The sequence below is a fragment of the Tenrec ecaudatus genome, chromosome 7, assembly GCF_050624435.1.
Source record: "Tenrec ecaudatus isolate mTenEca1 chromosome 7, mTenEca1.hap1, whole genome shotgun sequence".
NCBI lineage: Eukaryota > Metazoa > Chordata > Mammalia > Afrosoricida > Tenrecidae > Tenrec > Tenrec ecaudatus.
This window is the reverse complement of record NC_134536.1, coordinates 102,388,831-102,401,896: the sequence shown is the minus strand read 5'-3', so window position 1 is coordinate 102,401,896 and position 13,066 is coordinate 102,388,831. Positions and strand designations below refer to the sequence as shown.

General features: G+C 41.9%; 1 pseudogene; it reads right to left on the bottom strand.

Moving 5' to 3' along the window:
• Positions 1-2,365: 2,365 nt before the first annotated feature.
• On the bottom strand, positions 2,366-4,557 carry LOC142452442 (large ribosomal subunit protein eL6 pseudogene; annotated as a pseudogene).
• Between the last annotated feature and the right edge of the window lie 8,509 nt (positions 4,558-13,066).

Below are 13,066 nucleotides of genomic sequence, written 5' to 3'. Positions count from 1 at the left end.
AAGTGACTATTAAAATCGTAGTGTCCTCCTTGTCAGTAAAATAGAAATGATAATGCCTTCTGGTTATGGCTGTTGTTAAGAATTCCTAAGTGATGTTGAAAAGGCTGTTGCATGAAGGCTATCTGGGGTTACATCCTCTGAAATAAGCATTTTCGCCAGTTTCTAGGTAGTTTGGGTAATCACGCCTTTAAAAACTTAAACCTTGTTAAAACAGAGCTGGCTTTCACTGAACTTTTGGGTAGTGGGAGGTGATGGTGAGAAAAAAGGAACTGGGTGGTGCTTAAGCACATCACCTTAGAGGTGCCAGCACAGACTTCCTTGGGGGAGAGTCAGAACAGCTTGGAAACCACTGAACTACAGCCATTAATTCTCAGTGCTTTCTTCCTTCCTTCCTTTATTTCTTTTTCAAAATCATTTTATTGGGAACTCTTACAGATCTTAGCACGATCCATTCATACATCCATTGTGTCAAGCACCTTTGTACATACGTTGCCATCATAATTTAAAAACCATTTCCTTTCTAGTTGAGCCCTTGGAATTAGTTCAGTCCCCTCCTTCCCCCTCCCTCCCTCATGAACCCTTGATAATTCATAAATTATCACGTTTTCATGTCTTACACCAACCACTGTCTCCTTTCACCCACTTTTCTGCTGTCCATTCCCCTAGGAGAAGGTTATAGGTTAATCATTGTAATCAGTTCCCCCTTTCTCCCCCCACCTTTCTCTTACCTTCCTGGTATCCCTAGTCTCATTATTGGCCATCAGGGGTTTATCTGTCCTGGATTCCCTGTCCTGGATTTCCATGAGGGGTTTATCTGTCCTGGATTCTTATCTGTGCCAGTGTACATGTTCTTGTCCAGCCGGATTTGTAAGGTAGAATTAGGGTCATGATAGTGTGTGTGTGTGTGGGGGGGAAGCATTAAAGAACTAGAGGAAGTTGTATGTTTCATCAGTGGCTCATTTCTTCCTTGTGACCTTCTATGAACTGATGTCCAATTGTCGACAGATGAGCTTTGGCTCTCCACTCTGCCCTCTCCCTCATTCTCTTCAATATAATTTTTTGTAGTGTGTCTTTGATGCTTTATACCTGATCGCATTTACACATCACGATGACATGGGCTGATGTGCTTCTAGTTTATCTTCATGTCTTTAAGACCCCAGATGCTATGTCTCTTGATATCTGGGCACCATCAGCTTTCTTCACCACATTTGCTTATGCACATATTTTGTCTTCAGTGAGCATGTTGGTCAGGTGAGCATCACAAAATGCCAGGTTATTAAAACCAAGTGTTCTTACATTGAGGAAGTGCTTGAGTAGAGTCCCAATGTCCATCAGCTGCCTTAATATGTATAAACATATAAGTATAAATACATATAAATATATTTACATAGATCTATTTCCCCAAGTATTGTCCTCTGTTGCGGTATTCTCCAGAGATGGGACATCCTGTCTCAAGTTGTTGATGGTCTTACAGTCCTCTCTGTGACTTAGCAGGTCCATGCAGGGACATCCTAGCTAGGGATTGGTGTGCCGATATGGGGTCTAGACTCTCACTATCTCTTTTCCTTCTTGGTTTTCTTCCATGTGGGTGTGACATGCAGCCCCTTTCCCCAACCTGTAGATTTAGCATTATCCTCTGTAGCACATAGTTCTAGGGAGGGGGTCAGTTTGGCTGTGATTGGGGCCATCCCTGTAGCCCACTCTGTTTATGTGTTGCTTTGTGTGGTTAGATTGCCCTCAAGGTTTGGGGCACTGTGGTGGGTTTTGCGTGCACACTCCCAGTTCAGTGGAGACATATCCAATACTCTCCCGCTCAGTGTGTTAGTAGCACTCTGCTCCCACAGTGCCATCTTCCCTGCTTTCCCCCTTTTACTCCCTCTCCCTTCCCCACTTTTCCCCTTCTTTGTGTTGGAGTGACATGTATATCCTTGGGTTTGGCCTGTCCCCTATCCAACTGCCTGTCCCTCAACACTTATAGTATGAGATAAGTGAATTTTCTGCTATATCTCTTGTGTTGATTACACTTACTTCAGTGGACTCATGTTGTTCAATGATTTCTGTGTGTGGCGTACACCTCGACTGAAATTATTTCCCTCAAAACATTACTTTAGGTACTCATATACACCAAATTTAAGGTTTATTCCTTGGTTATCATCAACAATAAGGAAAATCAGGTGATGTGATAAGTTAGGGGATTTTATATATATATTATATATATGTAAAACTTTTACAGGTAGTAACATATACACTTTTTTCTTATATATATGTGTTTTTAATATTTAGAGATTAGTGCTTGAAGAATGTTTATCTTGATACTTCCTTTTAAAAATATGTTATCAGTTATTTAAATTTCCTTGCAGGAAATCTAGAACACCAATTTGTGAAGATGAATTCCTTTTGTGGGTGAGAGTAAGCATATATGTAGCTTTGAAGCTGGGAAACAGCTTTGATTTGGGGAAGAATTTGCAACCCACGGCTTTCTGATGGACCTTGTGCTGCTCTGTGATCTCATATTTCTCTTTCTCTGTGTTAAATATCTCACCTTCTTGGTGTCTGGGCTTTCATAGCTTCTTCTTCTTGAAGCAGGCGTCCATGAGTTGCTTGGGGATTTTTACACCACTGATATCAATTTTAGTGGAGGTGGTGATGATAAATTTCTGTTGTATTCTACACAGAGGAAATCAATTGAGGGTCAGATCAGCAAGCAGCAAGCAGCAAACGACTGCCCAGCTACTTCAGGAAAACCACTCTCTATCCTGGGTGGTGTCCGCTTAAGATGATCAGTATAGTCCCAGAGTATAGTCCCAGAGTGAGGCTGGCATGGTCTTCTCATGTGTTGACTGCAGAGTTTGTTTGTGGCTCAACTGCTTCATAAGTCCATCTTCAGTAAGATAAGACCTAGACATTTCATACAGCTTAACTGCTCATCCACTACCATTTTTGTCACCATCAACAGGCTTTGTGACAGTAGCAAGGATCTTCTCTTTCTTCTTTTCAGTGCTGGATTTGGCCACTGAATTCTTCCTTTTGTACATGACCTTTCCGGAGTACATGGCCAAGCTGATATAAGAGGCCTATTCCTCTGACTAGGATGTGGTTTTGACTACAGTGGGGCTTGGTCTTTTGGGCTTTTTGCCCTTGATCTTAGACTTCCAACTTTGTCATTGGATATGCTTTCTTGACTTCAGGCTTCTTCTCCTTGGTATCAAACAGCTTCTCAGTATCTTCACTGTCATTTTGCAAAATAGGAAAGAGTTGATACTCCTTTTGTTGAATGCTTATTTTATAATATGTTATGCTATTTTCTGACTGGCTAAATAGACAACTTAAAGTCAAATTTATACTCGTTATTAAAATTTTAATTATTTCTCCTAACTATAGATTAACAAAGTTGTTCTTAAAATTTCATAATTATGTATTTTCCTAGGCCATGCCTAAAGAGTGACTACTTCACTCCATTCACTTATCCAGTTCCATGGTTTATAAGTTTCCAGGAGTCTTTGAACTGAACAGCACCTACTTGGATGGTGAGTGAGAGTTTATGCACATATTAGGTGGTGGGTGTTAGTTCTACATAATTAGTGTTTTTACACTAAGAGTCCTTTAGCATATGATCCCTATTGACCTGGAGGCTTATACTTTTCTCTTTCCCCCACCTCTTCGTCCAGTGTCTAGCCTCTTTGCCAGCCTGGTTTCTGGGCGTCTGCAGTCAACACAGGGCCGGTGTCTATCTCTGCATCTTTCCACCCACCAGCCCTCTGAGGGAGTAGGGTCCCTGGCAACTGCACTAGTAATATGAGGTTTGCATCCCACACTCTACCTGCAGAAAATATACCGGAAGACAAGAACCCCCTGTTTCTGCTTCCTTCTGCAGAAGTGCACATATGACTGACCTGAATGTACCCCATTCTGCCCGGCCTTCCCGGCATCTCTCCCTTCTCCTACTCATCCTTTTACACTGACTAGCCCACCCTGCTTTTCGCCCCATTCAAGGGCTTCTGACTTCTTGTTATGGTTCTTGCTGATGACAACAATGACAAACTGTCCTTTAAAATTTTTTGTTATATAACTATCAATTACATTTCTATCAAAATGGATCCCTGGTGGTGTGATGGGTATGCATTGGGTTGATTCAGATAGTCAGCAGCTCAAAATCACCAGCAGCTCCAAGGGAGAAAGACTGGGTGTTCTACTCATATAAGCAGTTACAGTCTCAGAAACCCCCAGAGGCCATTATGTGTCAGCACTGACTCGATGGCAGTGCTTATTTGAGTGAGTGAGTGTTTTCAAAGATTGTTGTAAGCCTTCCTCCAATCCTGATGTAATGCTCTACTTCACACATGTCGACTTCTCAGTTCAGCATGGAGACTGGATAGATATGGTGAAAGGATACAATGCTAGATACCTTTTTCTGTTACACACCTTTTAAATTTTAATCCAGACAGTGTTCTTGTTCTGTTAATACAGCACCCTCTTGGTCCATTTATAGGTGATAGTCAGAAAATGTATTATGTCACACATAATATTAATTTCATCCAATACAATATGGATATCCATCGCCCAATATTAACCTCAATAAAAGTTGAATTATCAAGGCTTTAGTTCTAGACATAAATGAGTTTTGAATTTAAAATATAAAATGATCCAAAAAATGAAGACAAAAGGTTTTGAAGAATATAAATAGGTAGATGGATGAAAAGTCAATATCTAAAACAGATTAGACTATGCAAATAGTAATAGTAATGAATAGTATTTAAGCAGCATAATATGGTGTGATAGCAATAATGAAGTTAACTCAATTCACAAGCATAATAAAGAAAAAATATTTTGTTTTCAAAAGGAAGACAAGGGAGAAAAGTTGACTTTTTGTATTTCTATGAGTGTTGTGTCATTGGCACATCCCCAAGAAGACCTTGGGTAGAAGAAAATAACTACAGAGAGACCCATGTTTAAATATTACGGCTGTGACCCACACTGACAAACGCCAGGCCCCTCAGTCTGTCACTCTCCCTACTCACGAAAACAAAGCAGGGACCTGAGGGAAGAGTGGCACGTCCGTCTGTACACACACGTTTCTGGCTTTTGTCATCATGTCACACATTGCATTTCCTTGAAATTTTGCTTTTGTATTTTATACAACCCTCTCACGGACCTGGGGCATGCGACAGTCAATCTTGAAAATAAAACATAAAAACGAGACGCTGGTGAGATTTTAAACATGTACCCCTTCCTCAGTCCTAGGAGGTGGCACGAGACGGGCATGCTAATGTTGCCATTAGGGAGACAGAGAGAGAGGCAGGACACGGCAACTTTTCATTGGCGACATGTTTACATTTGGGTTTCTCTGAAGCCAAAGCTGGATTTTTTTTTTCATGGCTTATTTCTGTCTCTGTACCTTTGCCATCATCGGGTGACGAGAGAGAGAGAAGCAGTCAGACGGCAACATTTTACACCTTAAAATAGTGTTTGCCCATTTTAGCCAGTGTTTATTCCAAAAGCTCTACAAAAGACCATCTCAACAGAACAGCTATCCTGGCTATTGACTGTCCAGGGGTAGAAGTGACCGTACTCTAAGGACAGCCACACCTGCAACACTTCTCAGATGTGATTAATTGAAAGGTCATTCGCTAGCACAGTCCAGAGCCTAATACACACCTTGACAGAAGCAGACTCTGTCTTGGAGCTAGGAAACAATGAATTACCTGTCTGTGACCTAAGTGCCTCAATTACTCATGCTAAGTAATTTACCAGTCAGGACTCTGTTGGACATAAATGACAGAATCGAGCTCAAACTGAATTAGGGCACCTGTTATTACATATGACTGAAAACTTCACATATCCGTGGCCAGAGTCCAGTTCTAGGTGGTCAAGCGATAGCATCCGGGAGCCATTCTTATGTCTTTTGTTTCGGTTTTCCTGCGCTGCTCTCTTGATCTCCTTCTGCGCTGGCAGAAGCAACATGAAGGGGCTCCAGGCTTATATCCTAGCAGGTCAGCAACCGACCTGAGAACAGACCTTCTCTTTCCAGAAAAGTTCGAGCAACAGTCTTCCGACAGATAGTCATGGACACGTTAGTGTCACCTACTTCTTGAACTAGTCATCTTAACCAGGGGGTCAGACTAGTGTCATTCCTAACCCAGGGTGGACCCTGGACTGGGGTGGGAAAGGACGGGGGTCTTTGACCAGATCAAACCCACACAGAAAGTGACTTGAGATTAGGGGAGAGCATGGTTTGTCTGATGAACTTACAGAGTGGAAAGATACCTATGGAAGATGGTCACCCCAATAATCCAAATCTACCACCCAGGAAATACTCACACACTCTGTTGGCAAGATGTCTTTCTAGACCCTTCAGGGAAAGGAATCAGATGCAGCCAGTTAAAATAACTCTAAAAATTGTTTCCTATTTCTCATCTTTACATCATAGCTCTATTGTAGAAAAATTTGATTTTCAAGTGTACTTGAAACACTGGTCATAATTGGAACTGCTTGCATAAATATAATCAATACAGGTCTTTATGAATTCTCAATCCCTTTCTAAGCATAGAATTAATAGTCTAGTTTTAGTTTATTTTTAACAAAATGCCCAGGTTATTAAAAAAATGTTTTAAAAGTTTATTGTGAATTGGGTGAGAGCTTAAAGAGCATATAATCAGCTTTATAATCAAAGATTATGAACATTTTGCTTCAGCTCAGCCACTGAAATTCCTTCAATATAATATTATCCTTCTTGACTTCTCCTTTTGCTTCCCTTCCTCCTCTTTCCTCCTGAACATTTTATTGGGTAAATACTGCCCCCTTGTTCCAAATAGCTGATTATTCTAAGGTATATGCGCTTCACTATCATAATTGTTCTTCTTAGAGCTCCATCTATCGGTGGCTCAAATTGGAGCCACAGGGGTGCATTCAGTTCTACACTTAAAGAGTGACCCAGGGCTGAGGTCTATTTTTATCCAACAAGTAAGCCAGGTTGGTTTCTTAATTTTGAGTTTCATTATGCATTTTTTCTCCTTTATCTAGAATGTTCTAAATTTATCCCTTTCAGAGCAGTTGGAAGTGGCATCCAGACACCATCTACTTCTTCTTGTCTTCGGATCTGAGAAAAGAAGGCTGAGTTTTATCTGCTCCACGAGTCAATTAGAACAATTGTGTCCACATGGCTTGTGATTTTCTTCTCTCTCCTTTCAGCACCCGTGGATGTGATAGAGGCTGTGAATCTGTGTGCAGGTCTCGGCTCTCTAGTACAGCTGGAGGTGGGTCTACCTGATGATGGCTGCTATCCATAGATGACTAAGTGGCACAGGAGCAGGTAGTGGCCAGTGTCGATTAGGTGCAGCCGCAGGCTAGATGAGTGTGGCTGGGTTGAGTGGGCATGGTTATTGTCTCCCATCCAACAGGGCAAGAGGGATGGGGGCCAGAAAGATGAAAACCCAAACAAACAGCAAAAGAAGTGAAAATGGAGAGGGAAAGAAAGCCAGGTGAAAATCTTGCGGTTAGGGTACCGGTATGGTAATGAGCTCATGATGGAGTAGGGAAGAGGAGTGAGGGGGTGGGGGTGGGACGCCCAGTCCTAAATGGGGTTCCTGCTTACCTAGCTGTTGTCTAGGGTGAGGCCATTTGATCTGGAAACATTCAGATGGAGCTGAGATCGGGGTACTTGTCCCTGGAAGCAATCTTTCAGGCCCAGGGGGAAACTAGGTCCTGGACAGCTGGCTATGGAAGAAATTCTTGCCTGTGTAGGCATGGCCAGGAACCCAGCACTGCATGTCCTATTTGTCATGTGCCTTCAGATTCACAGATGGTACTGCTGTGTCCAATTCGCAAGTATAAGGCACAATCTCAGGCAGAGAAAAGGCCACATGAGAGGGGTCGCCAGTCACTCAATGAGTGAGGGTGGGGACTGTCTGTGCTTCTGGTCACCAGGGTATATGAAAAACAAGGAAGATCCCATCTTTCTTGTGGCCAGCCACTGGTGTGCCAGGTCACTGTCTCCAACCAATGCTACTTCCAAAAGTTCAAGATGGCTGTGCTGTATCAAGTCAGTCAACAACTCACCCGTTTGTCTCCTCTTTCACCACGTGTAACTTCTTTTCCTAGTCAGTATTCAACTCACTTCTCTATACTTGCCTTGGAAGCTCACGCTTCCAAGATTGTCATCTGTATCTCTTTCATTTGAATGCTTATATCCTTGTCGTAGAGGATTTGTGTCTACTAGAGTGTTACCTTGTTCACAATCTTGCAGGAGGTCTCAATTTAGTTATTTTTCTTTTTCATATGGTTACTAGAGTCCTTTACATGTCTTTGCTGCGTGAGTAGTAAAAGGATGTACCACTCTGCATTCGATCAGAAGAGACAAACCACACAGGGAAAGAAAGTCTAAAGTAAGGAATTGCTGGCTCTAACAGGGATTTAGAATACATGGGACTTCATAGCAATAATTGAAATGAAGTTTAAAGACTAGAGAAACAAGGCCCCAATCACACATCGCCAGCATGTGGGCACCTCTGCATGTGGCCATCTCAGTGTCTGTCTCCTTGGGGCTCTTTCCTGGTGTACCTGTCTAGCCTAAAATGCATTGATTTTTCTCTGGAGGGTGAACATTTATAGAATTGATTTCATGAATCTTGTAACATGGCAAAAGGTGCCCGTGTAATTGAAGCCAGGGGAGAATTAAAAGTCTTCCTAGACCAGAATCTCAACCCTGGAAGAAGAGTGGTATCGTTAGTAGCTATTCATCCTTTTACACTAAATACACTTGAAAAGCAACTCCTACCAAAAACCTCTGACAGTCCCATGTCAGAATCATAGAGCGCATGGTGATTGGTGCACCTCAGAAGTGCGCAGCGCCAAATACTATCCTGGTGGGAAATCACGGCCCCTTAAAGCATATTTTGTATCTTCCTGTCATATATCAGAAAGTTGAAATTAAATATAGAGAATGTTTAAAGCGTTAAATATAAAAGAATGTAGGGATAGCAGTTAGAAGGAGCAGTCACTACCTGCTGGGCTGCGAAGACTCTCCCAAAGAAGAGCCAGCTCCACATTGATGCCAAGACCTCACTGAGGAGTCACCATGGCAGGTCAGGCACGGCAGAGACGTCTATGGGGCTGCCGTCAGTAGAACTGACAGGACATCTGTCTTAGTCTGGGTTGACTAGAGAAACAAATTCACTGACACTCATGTATGTGTAAGAGAGGGCTTTATATGAAAGAGTATTTGTATATTAAGAAAACATCCCAGCCCAGTCCAGATCAAGTCCATAAATCCGATATTAGACCATATGTCTGATACCACTCTATAAATTCCTCTTCAGATATCACACAACACATACGATGATGCAGGAAGATTACAGCCCAGTGGGTGGAGAGTCTTGTGGATCTAGTGGTGGTGGAAGAAATTCAGTGCTGACATGGGTCTCCCAGTGGCTCCTCCAGCTCCAAGGATCTGGCTGCCATCAACGTGGCTCCATCTGGCTGGTCAAAAGGAAAGTGAAGCAGAGAGAAAGTGTCCTGCCTCCAGGGAGGAAGACAAGAGTTCCCAGAATCCTCAGGAGAAGGCCATGCCCCATAGAGGCATGATTGGCTTATGACCTGATTGGCAGGCTAGACTCCACCCCTTCGCACATGTTGACAGGAGATTATGTAAGTGCTGCAATGTGCATCCTCTGAAGCATCCTGAAAATAAGCCCTGGAGGTTGTTGAGGAAAACTGCTCATTGGTCTCACCCGAGGCACTCTGCCACAGACCGCTGTATAAGGCGAGCCGGTTCCTGAAGACATCTGCACGCAGGAAGCCCTTGGAGAGCCGGAGAGGTTCAGGGCACCCTGTAACCAGGAAGAACAGCGCCTTCCGCGGGAAACGTGTCTCCAGTTCTTTCCACTGACAGAGCTTGACATTTTGCCAAGGAAAATATTTAAAGGGCCCCAGATTGATTTTCATAGTAGACAATGTGAGATGAGTTTTGTACTGAGAGACAATACATAAATAACTAGCACAGAAACATCGAATTTTATTTTAATTCTCTAATATAATCTCAAATGCCTGCATTTAAAATTCCTGATATTTTCATGTTCTTTTCTTGTGGCATAATGAGTTCATTCCCCCTTCCCCAAACAAAAATAAAACAACAGCAACAAAACCCACTACCGCTAAATTGATTCTGACTTAAAATAACCCCATAGGACAGAGTCTCTATGGCCGTGAGTTTGAATTTTTATTTTGATTTTTATAGGACAGAATACAACTGCCCATGTTACTACTTCCAAGGCTGTAATTCTGGGAAATCAGGGGGCTACTATTTCTGCCAGCTGGTGACTTTGAACTGTGGCCTGGAGGTGAGTAGCTAAACTCTTCAACCACTACCAGTGTCTAGATACTAAGTAACTGGAGACCAAACTCCCTGCCATCGAGGCGATGCCAGTTGTGTCTATGGCGGGAATTCCCTGACTCCGGCAGTTCACGGATGCTTCTCAGTCTCACTTGATGAGCTCCAGAGAGTGCATTAGAGAGAAGCAGCAGGGCAGGGTTTTAGAAGCAGACATCAGATTTCAGATCATTTTTATCTTATGTGGTAATTTTCTCAACCTTGGGGAGGTTATTTATACTTCATGATCTGAGTAATCAAGTCTCCAGACTTTATTAATCGCTTCAATACTTGATGAGAGCTAAATGTTTCATATGTTCAAGTTCAAAAACACACCAAATAAAATGGTCCTTAAACTCCTAAACATTTCTCCCCGGCATTGCAGCTATGTGAAGCACACGGCTTGTTGAATGGTCACAGTCTAAACGACTCGTGGAATGAGAACTATGCGGTTTCACAAATGATCGAGGTTTCAGAAGCTCCCTTGAGAATTGGAATAAGGGTGCAGATTCTGTTTCAGAAAATGAACACACACACGCACGCACGCACACACGCACGCAAGCACGCATGCACACACACACGCACGCACACACGCACTCACACATACACGGTTTAGTTTAAAATCTCAAAACTTTCACAAGTAAGAAGTTCTATATTCAACACAAAATATGTTTCTCTTTCTGAGGTGAACAGTCTTTTCACTATGTTTAGGTTTTAATAAGAAGTGCAGATATGTACAATAATATTTACCAGTCTCATGGATTTATTTGCATCAGCAAATTTAATGTTAAATTTTATATTCTATTTAGCAATGGTCACTAAATAATAAATTGATGTTACTTTAATTGCTTTGGGAGTCCTGGTCGCTTAGTGGGTTAAGAGTTGGGCTGCTCATTGCAAGTTCATCAGTTCAAACCCACTAGAAGCTCTGCCAGACAAAGTTGAGGCTTTCTGCTTCCGTAGAGATGAACAGTCCCTGAAACCTGAAGGGGCCCATTCTATTTATCTGATAGGGCCCCTGTGAGGTGGACTCCACAGGAAGGAAGTTGGTTTGTTTTCATTTGGCTCTATTGCCTTGTTTAAAATGTATAATGGATTTTGTTTCTGTTTTTTTTAATTAAACTTACTAATCTAACTTTGGATGAACACAGGTTGATTGGAAGATAGTTTAAACAAACTTTTGTATGCTGCATTTTTACTTCTTATAATTAAACAAAAATTTATTAAACATTCATGTTCTGGAAAAGCTAATAACAAGTAGAAATGCTAACATTCCTGAGACTAACTTACATTTGTATTCTAAATTCTCAGTATTTTGGGCTCCATTGGCCTTTTTACAGAGGCGTCTAGGGGAGGAGATGAGTCAGTCAGGGTGCGATGTAGCACCGATGAAGAATTCAGCTTTCCCCCAGTTCCTAAATGCTTCCCCCTCCCCCCAGCTACCATGATCCGAATTCTACCTTGCAAGACTACATAGAGCAGAGGTTGTACACTGGTGCAGATAGGAGCTGAAGGCACAGGGAATCCAGGGTGGATGATGACCTTCAGGACCAAGGGTGTGAGGGGCGATACTGGGAGAGTAGAGGGAGAGTGGGTTGGAAAGGGGGAACCGATTACAAGGATCTACATGTGACCTCCTCCCTGGCGGATGGACAACAGAAAAGGGGGTGAAGGGAGACACCGGTTAGGGAAATATAGGACAAAATAATAATTTATAAATTATCAAGGGCTCATGAGGGAGGGGGAAGTGGGGAGGGAGGGGAAAAAAGAGGACCTGATGCAAAGGGCTTAAGTGGAGAGCAAATGCTTTGAAAATGATTAGGGCAAAGAATGTACAGATGTGCTCTATACAATTAATGTATGTATATGTATGGATTGTGATAAGAGTTGTATGAGCCCCTCATACAATGTTTAATAAAAAAAGTAATAAAAAAAATCAAAGTTCATTCATCATACACTCAAATGTTAATTGCTGGTAATTATTATGTTGGCCACCAGATGGAGCCAGAATTGTTTCAGAAATGCAACAGATCCTGATAATTACATATTTTTCCATTGCCATCTAACATAGGAGTTAAAATAATTTCCTTCTAAATTTAGACAAGGTTTCCAGAAGTATTATTACTGATTTAATATATTATTGTTAACCATAAAGAAACATTGAGATTCCTTATTTGTATAATGACGGGATTGTTTCTGGTGACTTTTAAGGTCTCAATAGAAAACTTTCTAATGCTGGAAAGTTTTCAGAGTACTGTTCAAATTCCATTATGCTATCAAGAGATATTTTTAGATATTTAATCATTTGAAGCTATGGCAGTCAATACTGATATAGGAGAATTAAAAATACACATTATAAAACAAGATGGAAACATGAGACTGAGACACACACACACACACACACAAAACCCTCTTAAATAATGCCTATGATGAACGTTTGTTGAATATTTATACAGAGACAATTTAAAAATGTTTGACACCCAGGAGCTAGAGAATGTAAGCTTGCATGTTTGAGAGCTGATCTGAATCTTGAGTTCTGTTTATCACTTCCCATCAGGAAGATCAAGAGTGGTAGCATGGCACTGTGTGATAGGTGAGTTTATTGTGCCAACCTGGCCAATAGGAACATGTGGGATTAATCAGGTTGCCGTTTGATTGGAGGGCAAAGAGATAAATGGCTCTGCAAGGCCCCCCCCCCCCCCC